We start from the raw sequence: 12,514 nt of genomic DNA on the forward strand, positions 1-12,514 counted from the left end.
GTACAAAATAGCATGTGCAAGGAAAAATAAGGACTTATTTCCCTTTCTCCTCCCCCCTCAAATCGAAGCACAAATATGACAAGTGTTATGATTAAGGCTGAGCTGCGGCCCCGCGCATCTCTCCCCTCGCAGATTACTATGGAAATCAGCCACTTAATATTGCTGCTTCCCTCCGCCACCCGGCGTGTGCCAGGCTGGGGAGTGCTGGGACGCGCTGGGTGACAGCCCCGGGCCCGTGGCCGGTCACACGCTGCCGGGATGGGGGACAGGGGACACGTGTGCCGCGATGGAGCAGTTCACATGGCGCGTGTCAGACCCGGCTAATGCCAACCTGGTCAAACAAGTCACGTCATCGGCCCTTTTTAATAGTAACTTGTGTTTTTTTTTCTCAGCACCTCTTGTCTGAGAAGCCAGGGACTGTTTCCAGCGTTGGGTAATGGAAGCTGCATCCTTGGGGACATCAGGGAGAGGAGCTGTGACATCTCAATGAGCTTAACCCCCCTCCCCAAGCACTGAAGAGCTGCTTTCTGCCTGCAATAAGCAGCTCTTCCAACACGTCGCTGCTGCCCTGGAAGAGGAAGCACTTTTCCCGTTTTTCTCACGCTCTAAAACAGAGGTTTCCTCGGTAAGAGGCGGTGGTGACGGTGATGGGTGGCAATGGGGACATGTGCCAGGCTAGGAAAATGCTGGGCTTTGTTCCTGCCCAGCTGATGCCTACGCGTCCCTGTGCACAAACTTGTTCCATCCGTAGCTCTGGAGATGGAAAATGAGGTAGGGTTTGATCTGAAGTGGCCACAAGAAACCTGGGGAGGGACTTTTTACAAGGGCATGTAGTGACAGGACGAGGGGTGATGGCTTCAAACGGAAAGAGGGGAGATTGAGATGAGATCTGGGCAAGAAATTCTTTGCTGTGAGGGTGGTGAGAGCCTGGCCCAGGTTGCCCAGAGAAGCTGTGGCTGCCCCATCCCTGGAGGGGTTCAAGGCCAGGTTGGAGGGGGCTTTGAGCAACCTGGTCTGGTGGGAGGTGTCCCTGCCCATGAGAACTGGATGGTCTTTAAGATCCCTTCCAACCCAAACCATTCTATCATGGCTGAGTGGAGGAAAGCACAGATTCATTACGTGTCTGGTCTTGTTTCCTCTGGAGCCAGGGCTGGGGCTGCAGCAGAAGCTGCTGGGACCGGGGGGGTCAGGTTTGGGGTGCTGCTGGCAGCCCCTTCCTGCGCTCAGTGTGGTCCCATCAGACCGATGAGTCTCCAGCCCCTCCAGTGGGCACCCGTCGCAGGTTGTTCATGTTATTTAAAGTCACATCCCTAGTGACCGCCACACACAAGACCACCGGGAGGGACTGGGGGGCCATCAGTGCCTCTGCTTTGATGCCTTTGAAGGCCATCAATGCCTTCCCACGGCAGCCTGCCAGCATCCCCTCCCGCCTTCCCTCTGCTCGGGGTCTTGGTGTTTAACGTGTGCTTCAGCAGCTCCCTCCCGCTAATAAATTGAAGGCTGTTCATTTCTGTTGGGTTTTAATCTCACTTATTTTGCTGCTTATTCTGTAAAAGGAGATTGAAATAGCAGCAGGACGCGGTGGGCTGTGTTGCGGCGTACATTGCAGAGCTGCGATGATGGGAATGGTTGCACAGTAAAGACATTATTAATGAAGACTCTAAGCAGGGAAGGTACGCCAAGCTCATGTACCTGATCTCGCCCGGGTTGTACCTGACCGGCACATCCATCTATCCGTGGTATTCATCCATTTTTTAAAAAATCCTTCACCGTTGATGTCAGCCTGCCTGGGAGTGTTGTGCCATTTAAAAGAATCAAAACAAATTAAGTCCGAAAAGTTCACGACTGAAGTGCTGCTGCTTCCCAGCTCCCGGGCTGTGAGGGGGGGGGAGTCCCCGGGGGACAGGGACACCCCGAACTTGCTTGTAGGATGGTCACAGACCTCAGTTATCCTTATAGACCTGTTCCTGATGGATTAGCTGCAGCAGGACAGAGCTAAGCTCCCGCTGCCATCCCAGGGTGCAGAGCACCGGAGCGGGATTCAGGCTGGGGACCTCAGCCCCGTGCCCGCCCTGGGGGGCTGGGAATGTGGGGGCTCAGCGGAGCTGCTTGTCCAAGAGAAAAATGCAAATACGGGACAATCAGCCTCCGCGGCAGCAAAGATGTGATGAAACCCAATCAGTTAATAACACTTCAAGGCAGTGGAGGAATTGCAGATGAACGTGCTTTTAAATAACTTTTTTTTTTTTTTTTTTTTTTAAAATCCTCACCAGAGCTATTCCTCTGGATTTTTACTGAAAAATCCCACCCTTATTTTGGGGTGTATCTTGCACAAAGGGCTGCTGGTTTCAACGCCCAGGGCCAGGGAGTCTTGGCAGAGCTCTACCATTGCGTCCTCCTGCACCATTGCGGTTCCTGAAAAGGCACCTCTGTGGCCCTGCTGAGCCTCCAGCTGCTGGAGGAGGGTCCCACGGGAGCACCTTGGGGACCCCCCCGCCTGGGACCCCGGGGTTGGCCCCCCCAGGGGATGCTGCACCGAGCTCCAGCCGCCCGGGGCGGGAATAAACACTGCAGGAACAAAACGGTTCGACAGAGACAGCTGACGAGCATGAGAAAAAGAAGGTTTTTGAGACCCGGATAGTAATCAAGGATAATTTGTTGATTTGCCATCCGGAATCATTTCTTGCGGGTTTTTTTTTTTTTTTTCCCCTACACAATTTGCCGCCTGCCTTTGGGGAGGGCGGGGGGAAGCGCGAGCCCTCCATCCTCCGCCGAGCCTCTGAGCGAGCTCCTTCTGCCTGATTAAGGGCTGTCGGGATGATTGATGTGTTCTTGCCGGAGAAGGTGAGTCCCTTCGCCGTGACAGCTGGGTTTGACAGCCAGGCAGAGACCGGCCCTCGCCGACACCTTCCTCTTCAAATACCTGTATTTTTCCCAGCCTGGACAATACCGGGCTGTGGCTCTGGAGGTGAGGGCTGTGCTCTCCACCGGGCAACAGCATGTGTCCTGTGAAGGTCAAAAGCCCCCAAAACCCTGGTGTCGTCCCCAGCATGGCCCTGTTGGTCCCTCAATAAGGACCAGAGGGGGGGCAAGGAGGCAGCTGGAGGGTGGGCACCTCCTCGGTAAGGTCAGGGATGGCCCCTTGCAGCAGGTCACTGTGGGGTGAGGGCTCTGACCATCCTCTGGCTGGGGATGAAAGGGTTTGGTTCAGACATTGAAGATGTGCAGGTGATGCCAGTTTTTTTGAGGTCAAACAGCAAGTCTGTGTGTCATGGTTTCAGCTGGGATGGAGTTGATTTTCTTGCTGGCAGCTGGTGCAGGGCTGTGTTTGGGGGCTGGGATGGGAACAGTGATCATAGAATCACAGAATGGGTTGGAATTGGGTTGGAAGGGACCTTAAAGATCATGGAGTTCCAACCCCCCTGCCATGGGCAGGGACACCTCCCACCAGACCAGGTTGCTCAAAGCCCCGTCCAACCTGGCCTTGGATACCTCCAGGGATGGGGCAGCCACAGCTTCTCTGGGCGACCTGGGCCAGGGTCTCACCACCCTCACAGTGATGACAGGGCACTGGTGGTTTGGGTTGTTGTTGGGCACTCAAAGCCTTTTCTGCTCCTCATACCACCCCACCAGCAATAGGCTGGGGGGCACGAGGAGCTGGGGGCAGACACAGCTGACCCCAACTGGCCCAAGGGACATCCCATGCCATGGGACATCGTGGTCAGCCCTCGCAGGGGTGGGTGACAACCCAGCCTTCTGCTGCATGAAAGCCGGTGGGGAACATGAAGCAATGGAGAAGGGCAAAAGGCAAGAAGCTCCTCAGGGTGATGCTGGAGACCTTCCCCTGGGTAACATCAATGCTTGGGAGGGAAAGGGGAATTCGGCGCTTCTTGAAACTCATATGGTGTATGGGAATGGGCATCTGTCCTGGAGAATACCATGAACAGATGCTCCAGCGCTTATTATTTTAAAAGCTATGAATTTAAAATGCGTTAATTAGGAGGAGTGAAGAGAAACATCAGCAATTCCAACTGATCAGCCACAGGAGCCTTGTACAGGAAAATAAATGCTAGAGTGCAAAAATACAGCCTGAAATCACTGGGTAGATGTTGGGCTTTGCTCTCTGTGAGACCACCGCCAGCCGACCTGGAGAGGATCTTTTCTAAGCCCTGAAAAGCAGGGAAATCTGCCTGGAATGAGTATTTATTTCAGATTTGAAACAATCTATGAATGTGTGGATGGGGCAGCCGAGGCTTGTTGTGCATGTGGGAACTTCATGTTCTTATTTCATATACACCGTCAGACACCGCTTGTCTGGCTGGAGAACTGAGTAGGAAAGCCAGGACAAGCCCAGTTTGAGCAGCCGCCTCCAAAACCCCAGTATGGCTTACTGGGAGCCCAGTTAGCATCTCCTTGGCATGCAGTGCCCGTGGGTTTGCGCGGAGGTGCTGGCTGCTCTGCTGCCGTGTGAGCCACGGCGCTGCCGGGAGAGAATACCATACACCGGAAAAAAAAAAATATCTTACTTAAGTCTTTGCAAAGCCACAGATAATGCACTGCAAGAGTGAACAACCAGGATGAAAAATAATTGCACTCCTATTTTTCTCCAGCTTTTCTTATCAATGACTTTATCACCTTTGGTTTTATTTTACACCTTATTTAGACTTTACTGTAATCCCAGCTATTTCACCATTGACACCTCCTTAATACCTTGTCTAACACCTCTGACACCTCTGGCTAATGCCCAGGCCCTTCTCCAGCACAGAGCGGCTCCAGCAAAAAGGAAAAGAGAGGAAAATGGAGAAAGAAAAATTATTTACTGCCCAGGCTCTGTGAATAATAACCTTTGAGGAGAAAGGGTGGGGACCAGCCTTCCCCGCGCCGCTGAACTCTGGTATCTCCCCACATTAGTCTACATCTGCCCGTTTCTTATTATTTAAAGATCGTGCAGCAAGTGTTAGGCAGGAAAGAAGCAGCCGGAGGATTTATTGTTTGAGGGAAACGGCAACCTATAAAGGCTCAACTTAGTGAACTGAAGCCAATTAATTCCTCTCACTCAGACACCCTGCGCTAAGTCCAGCCCCACTCACACCATTCCCTGGCGTCAGGGGGTTTGGTGCCAACCCAGCACCCGTGAATCCATCGGGTCTTTGCACAGTGGGTGCTGTGGCCAGGGCTTTGCCCCTGGCTGCCACCCCCAAAGGTGCCTTTTTGGGGGCTAATTTTCCTTTCGTGGCTGGGGAAGGTGCCTGCCCTGTTTGCAGGGGATCCCTCCTTTGCAATATTGAGAGTTGTTATCCAAATATTCCTGGTTTTCTGGTTGGGAGGAGACTAACTGGGATGCTGGGGCACCTGGCTGGGTTTGTTTCTCTGGGGGTCGCTGCGGGGGGGTGTCCAGCAGCTTCTCCCACAGGTGCCCAGGAGCATCCCACCATCCCACCAAAGCCAGGAATTCCCACTAGGAAAACTGTCCCCCCTTGTCCCTGCAGTGGTGTCTAACAAGGGTGACTTTTCCTGGCAGCCTGACCTGGAAGAAATCCTACTGCAGCCCCAGCGCTGGCGATAACACACCAATACACTTCATTTTCTTCCCCCTCCTCTGATCTCTGAGCCTAAAGACTATTGCTACATTACCTGGATTTAACTACCCATTACACAAACTATATCTCTAAAGCGAGGGATATGGCAGCTTTATTATAAGTTTATTACATGCTAATTCAAGCAAATAAATTTGCTCCAGCTGTGGAGCAAAGGAGATTAATAACCTCGAAGATCACTTCTCTGCTTTGATGAGTTTCTTGAACAGAGTAGAGTATATTTAGGAAGAGCAACTAGATTAGTCAAAAAAACCCCTTTAATTATTAGTGACACTGTGCAAACTGCTTCATATGAGTGGAATACCAACTACTTAACTCCCTGACCTTATTATTCAAATAAACACTTCTTATTATAGCAACATGACTCGCTCGTCAACACATCAAATCAGCTGCCTGGGTGGTGGTTTGGGTGTCCCCTGCTGTGTCAGCAGCCGGGCTGCATCAGGGGTAAAACGGCCTTAAAGGTGCAGGGGCTCCAGCTCGGAGGGTTTAAGGACCTTTCTGAGCAGAGAAACGCACTTTGCTGGGACGGTCTCAGTGCCCACCCCTTCTCCTGCCCAGGGTGTTTGATCCTGGTTGTTATTCTGCAGTTAATTTAGAAGTTTCTGGAAGTGCTTCAGGCTGGATGTGTGGAACCGCCTTGGTGTTGCTGATGTTTTAATGCCTTCTCCAAGAAGCGTGTGTGCATTTTGTAGACCAGCCCTGGGTAGGGCATTGCGGGGGTTGTTCTTGTCACTGGACCTCTCCCAGTCCTCTGTTGCCATCCCGTTTGCTGGAACCCAGGGCAATTGTGCACTTGCTGGTTCATCTTTGTCGTAACCGGGATAGGGTGGGATGCTGGAGCAGGACGTGGGGTTTTCTGCCCCTTTTCAGGGACAAAAAGCAGGGGAAGTGGGGGCTCCCAAAGAAGATTTCAGATGTCATGAATATGTATATGCTGTTTGCTGAGCAGGTAATTGTCGGAGATCCTTCCCGGTGCAAAGGGTTCACAGAATCACAGAATCACACGGGGTTGGAAGGGACCTCTGGAGATGATCCAGTCCAACCCCCTGCCAAAGCAGGTCCACCCAGAGCAGGTCCACCCAGAGCAGGTCCCACAGGAACGTGTCCAGGTGGGTTTGAATGTCTCCAGAGAAGGAGACTCCACCACCTCTCTGGGCAGCCTCTTCCAGGGCTCTGCCACCCTCAAAGTGAAGAAGTTCCTCCTCATGTTTAGGTGGAACTTCTTAAATTCAAGTTTGTGCCCAAAGTTTGGTTCCACTGTGAAGGTTGTTCTGGGGAGCGATGAGGGTTGTCTGCACTCCCCAGGGGATGCTGCCGGGTCCCATCCTGTCCCTCCCGGGCAGAGCGGTGCTTTGCAGTTCCTTTGGCCGGGCTGGGGGACGTGTACCGGCTCCTCGGGTGTTAAATGAAGCCTGGTCTGGCCCCGTGTAGGATGTGTCACATTTTCACGGTGCTGGGTGACGGCTGCTGTTTGGGAGAGGGGCAGAAAACGGGCACTGTCACAGTCCTGTGGCACCCAGGGGGCTCCTACCCATTTGGGTAGGAATCATGCATTTTTGCTTGCTGCTGCTCGATTGCAGGAGGAAGGTATTTGTGACCTGCTGTCAGGGCTTCGATGCAGGAGGGAGGGATCAAAAGGCACCTCCTGCCTTCTTGCGTGGGGAAACGTCCCTAGCTCTGCGTCCTGTGCCCTTAAACCGCAGCGGCTGCCCTTGAGCCGGATGCATGGAGGCAGCGGTGGCTCCGGTGAAGCAGAGCGGACACGGAGCACTGATCTGCATCGCTGGGCGCCCCCCCTTCATTTTCTCTGGTTCCATTTTTACCCGCAAGCCCAGCCAGACTCGGCAGATGCCGGTGCCTGGGGGGGATGCTCGGGGGGCTCGGAGCCCGGGGGTGTCACTGCATTGGGAGGGTCCCCAGGGCCCCTCGGCACCCTGCGGGGACAGGGTGGCTCCAGCCCCTCTTCGAAAAGCAGGAAATCGAGAATATTCTCCTGCCCCGTGCTTCCTGCTCTCCCCTGTCTCTCCGCCGCAGAAGGCAGCCCTTCTGCCTTCAAACAGTTTCTATTATATGTAGAGCAAGCAAAAATGATGTGTTAAATACAGCCTGGGCTGAAGCTCTGAATCAAATCAATTCTTTTTTTGATTCCCTGAGCTTTTGAATTTTCAGCCCTGCCGAAGAATTGTTAGCACAAGAATAGGGCTGAAGGAGCAATCCTTTCGTATCACTATTGACTCAATTATTTTGCCTCTTGATTTTCTATGAAGCGGGGCCGCGATGCCGCGCCGATATGCTGATTGCTAATGGCAGAGCATTGTTCAGCGCCGGCTGGAGGGGCTTGGGGGGGGGTGGTGGATGGAATACCTTCCTCTCCCCACACGCTATGGGCTGCATTTTTGGGCCCTAGTTTTATTTTGATTGATGCAAACTGTGATGTACGGGGGGGCTGCGCAGAGTTTTTCACTGCAAGAAGCCAGGAGGACCCTCAGTGGGGCTCCGGGCTGCAGGTTCTCGCCGGGGTGGCTTTGTGGGTGACCTTCCTCCATCTGACCTACTCCCAGCCCCGCTCTCGGGATGTTCCTGGCGCTGCCGTGCACGGATCGATAGGGCCAGCGTGGCAGAAAGCAGAGAGGTTGCATTTACACAGTGTCACGACTATCAATATTGACAGGTCGGGACGCGTGTCCTTCGGACCGGCGTGTGCTGTCAGCGCCGGGTTATTAATGCCCCAGTGGCCACCCATGCCCCGAGTGCTGCGGGGGGGGTCACCAGTGGCTCCATCCCGGTGCCCAGGCAGGGATGCTGAGCCCAGCCCTGGGTGCTGCATCCCTCTGGGGTCCTCACCTCCCGTTAGCATCTCGGCTTGGGCATCCTTTGCATGGATGCTGTGTTATCCAGCTGCTTTGGGACAGGGATAGGGATGTGGCTCTGGCTCCACCGCAGGCAGTTTGGGAGCGTTTGGAGCCCGCAGCCCCTGTCAGGCTCTCTCTTTCAAGAGAAGAGAGAGGAATTCCCCACCCATCAAAAGGTAAAGGGAAAGAACGGTAGGAAGCGCTTTGGATCTTTGGATGAAAGGGGCCGAGGAGGAGCAAAAGACCGCCTTGCTTTGAAGAGGCAAAGCCCTGTACAAACCCTTGGCGGTTTTACCAGTGGTTCAACTGCACCCCAGGCTTTAAAAAGGCCAAAGTATGGACTTTCTTGTGCTTATTATTCTTGCTGATGTTTATGCTGCATCACCCACAATGGCCAAGTGCTCTTTAGACGCAGCAGGTGACACAGCCGGGCTGGGGGGGGGGGCTTTAGGGCTGGGGAGGGGGCGCTGGTGCCCCATCTGGGGCAGGGGACAGCCCATGCCACACTGGAGGGACAGGGACGAGGGGCAGCTGCGGAGGAGGCAGTGAGGACGGGAGCCATAGCTTGGCCGTGCACCCCCCCGGGTTTATTTACGACATTCTTGCCGTGGGAGAGCTCTTTAGGGCTGGGTCACTGCTGTGCTTCAAATTAGTGAGAAATAAAAGACTCAACACTGGTGGGAAGAACCCCGAGGTGCCACAACGCAGCTGCAGGGGCGGGGGGGGCATCGCCCCGAACCAGGCGGCGGTACCCAGCCCCTGCTCCTGATTGATGCCGCTCACCGTGCCCTTCCCTCCCCAGACAACAACGAAGCGCCGGGTTTAATGGCAGCGGGTGACAGCCGAGGGGCTCCCCAGTTCTGACCACCATGCCCCGGCACAGCGGGGTGCAAGCAGCATAAATCCTGGGGAAACTCAAGCTGCCGTTAAGGTTGGGAGGCGCTGCAAGTGACGATGCCGTCATCGCTCCCGTCGCTCCGCGGCTGGCTCGAGACGGGGTCGTTTGGTTAATGCACGTTTCAGTCTTCATTGCCTTTTTAACTAGTTCTTAATCAGTAATTATTAGCGAGCGGGAGCGGGTGCACAGGCTCCTCTCACCCGCTCCCTGGGCGAGTGCCACTCAATATGTCACGGCAATTAGCACCCAGCAGTGGCGATGGACCATGGGCTGGACACCGTCACTGCCACTGCCACCGGCCCCACACTGGGTCCTCGGCGGGTCCCCGGGCTCCGTGGCCGCACCGGCTGCTTCTGCGGAAACCACAGCAGTGGATGGGAATGTGCCCGAGCATCGCCAGCCCCGGTGTGTTTTTTAATTACTAGTGTCGGTAAAGTCAACCTGGTTGTGGGGTTTGGTGACCTGGGCTCGCTGCCACCTTGGGGTTAAAAAAAAAAAAAAAAAAAAGGCTTTGAGGACCAGGCTTTTTCACTGGTACCAAAAAGAAACTTTAATTTTCTTTGTTCGCCCTTGCAGACAAGAAATTAGCGAGCGGCGGATGCGAGCGGCAGACGCCAGCCCGGCCCGTGGGAGCCTGCGCTGCTGCTAATTACGGCCGCTGCCATGGAGGTAAATAGCAGGGAAATCAGCCTTCCACTGATTCAGAAATGAAGTCAAGTATCGGTGCCCTTTGCAAATAGCTAATGAATTACAAGTATCTCTCTATACACAGGCGCTGACATCACCTTAGGACCAACTGAAAAACCGCAGCCGGGCATCCTCAAAATGAAGAGCCCACTGCCATTGTTCGTGTCATGATATTTAAAATAATTGCCCGCAGAGTGGTATGAAGGGGTTTTTGGGGTGGGATTGTCATTACAGTCAGGGTTTCAGTGCTCGGTGCTCTTGGCCCACGCACTGGGTGGCATCTGGGTTCGTGCCTGCCGTGGGACTCAGTACCCTGCGGAACAAATGAGCTTTAAAACCCCCTCTATTTTATTACTCTTTATTAATAACAAGGAGGCCCGTGTAAATAGCCATGAAAGGAAGTGCTTAAGCTCATAATTAATAAATGCTGGCTTGGGTTCTGCTGCCGAACTGCAGCCTCCAGATGCCTGATGGGGGGATAGAGAGCTCTGCCGGAGCAGCAGAGGATGCGTCTGCACCGCGGGGTCATAAACCCGGGGAACGTCAGGACATCCTCTGCAGGGGGGATACTGCACAGCCCTGCCCCTGTCGGGGGGGGCACAGGATGGGGAGGGAGGTGCAGGGATACGGGGTCTCGCCTGCCCCCATGGGTACCACACTGTGGTCCCTCCCTCTCTCCCCCTCCGCGAAAGCCCAAAGAGCCCCGGCTGCCTCCTGAAACCCATCGTTACTGCCTGGTCATAAATGTTTATGACAGGAGGGAAAGGAAGTAAATCACATTTATATCCCTTGTTTTCTTTATCGGGGCACTAATTTGACAGGGAAGGGAAATTTTTGCTTATTTTACAACTCTGATTTTGGCTGCAATTTGATTTCAGTAGCTGGGAGGCGAACGCAAAATCTTATTTTTATTCCGGCGTCGGTATAAAAATTTACATTTTGACACAGACCCCCACTAACATTTTAGTGCAGATATAGCGGGCCTCCGGGCTTTGCACAAAACACATAACCCAACACATAATACACTCATAATTCACTAATGTTTGCTGAATGACAGGGTTAAGTGGCTGCTATTCCCGGCCTCCCACCACACTAATGTACTCCAGACCTGCGCTCCTTTTCTTCTGGATTGCAGTCAAATCGTTTCCTGCAGCCCTCGCAGTGGCAGCTCCTTCCACCCCCAATAAACACGACTTCCGAAATTATTTTCATTTGTTTTTCTAATCTAATTTTCCCCTCGGTGCTCCACTAATCATCAATCCCATTAAGGGCTTGATGTGTTGACTGCTTTCCAGAGAGGAGCCCGTCCCGCGTCCCGCCGAGCATTGACCTTCACTGGCACGATCCCGGCCGAGCCCCGGCGCTGTCTCCCCCCCTGTCCCCGGGACCCCACGATGGGGATGGACCCGGGGGTGATCCCCGAGGTGGGGGCTGCTGGGGTGGAGAGGTTTGTGGGTGCTGGAGGGGCTGGACCATTCCCTCCATCCCAACCCGCATCCTGACCTCCCAGCCGTGCGAGAACTTGTGCTGTCCTGGGTGAAATAATGTGAATATTTAAGACATAAATAAGGAGGAGCTGATTTTCCTTCTCTCCCCATGTGCTCTGGAAGGCACATGGGTGGGTTTGCTGCTGTTTATGGGAAATGTGATGAGTTTTTTTTCCCTCCATGTCCCCCCTGCCTGCACCCCCATCCCCCCTGAGGCAAAGTAAGGTCCCCAGAGGGGGAACAAGGACAAAGCAGGCATGATTTTTACCCCCCCCCCAGAAATAAACATTTCACCCCCCTCGAATGAAAGGGACTCCACGGATCTGTTCAAAACAGTTTATTGTATTTTTTTCGTCAGACAAACACATTGATTTCTGGACCACAGTAGAGGATGGAAACCTTTCACAAACTTATTTATTTGAAAATACAAATATAAAATTATACTTTCCACATCTGTGATGTGAGAGACCCCCATCCACATAGTATTTTACAACAGGGCTTTAGAAAGCCATACACAGAGACCTGAAAGATGCTTGATATATATAGATACATATATATATGTATATATATAAAAAAAAAAAAAAGTCACTACCAAAGTTCTCATCAGTTCATACTAAAGTATAAAAGGAAGGGCTAGGCCTGCCACTGTGCCATAGTTTATTTAGGTACATTTATGACCACCTGAAATGCTTAGACTTGCATCCTAGTACTGATGGAGTTCAGACCTCGTACAACAGAGAATGATGGGGGGCGGGGGGATTCGCTACCTACGACGGTCGACGCGACACGGGAGCCCACGCGCGGCGTTGGGAGGACGTACAGACCCGCGGGGCGGGGGACACGGGCCGGTCCTGCTCCCCCCCGGGGGCTGCACCCTGCTGGGACACGGAGCTCTCTCGAGACAACACAGTCGGACTGTTTGGGAACCGAGAACCGATCACGAGGATTTACTTTCTCAGACTACTATTTTTTTTTTTCCTTTTTTTTTTT

The sequence above is a fragment of the Numenius arquata genome, chromosome 18 (assembly GCF_964106895.1).
Source record: "Numenius arquata chromosome 18, bNumArq3.hap1.1, whole genome shotgun sequence".
Lineage (NCBI taxonomy): Eukaryota > Metazoa > Chordata > Aves > Charadriiformes > Scolopacidae > Numenius > Numenius arquata.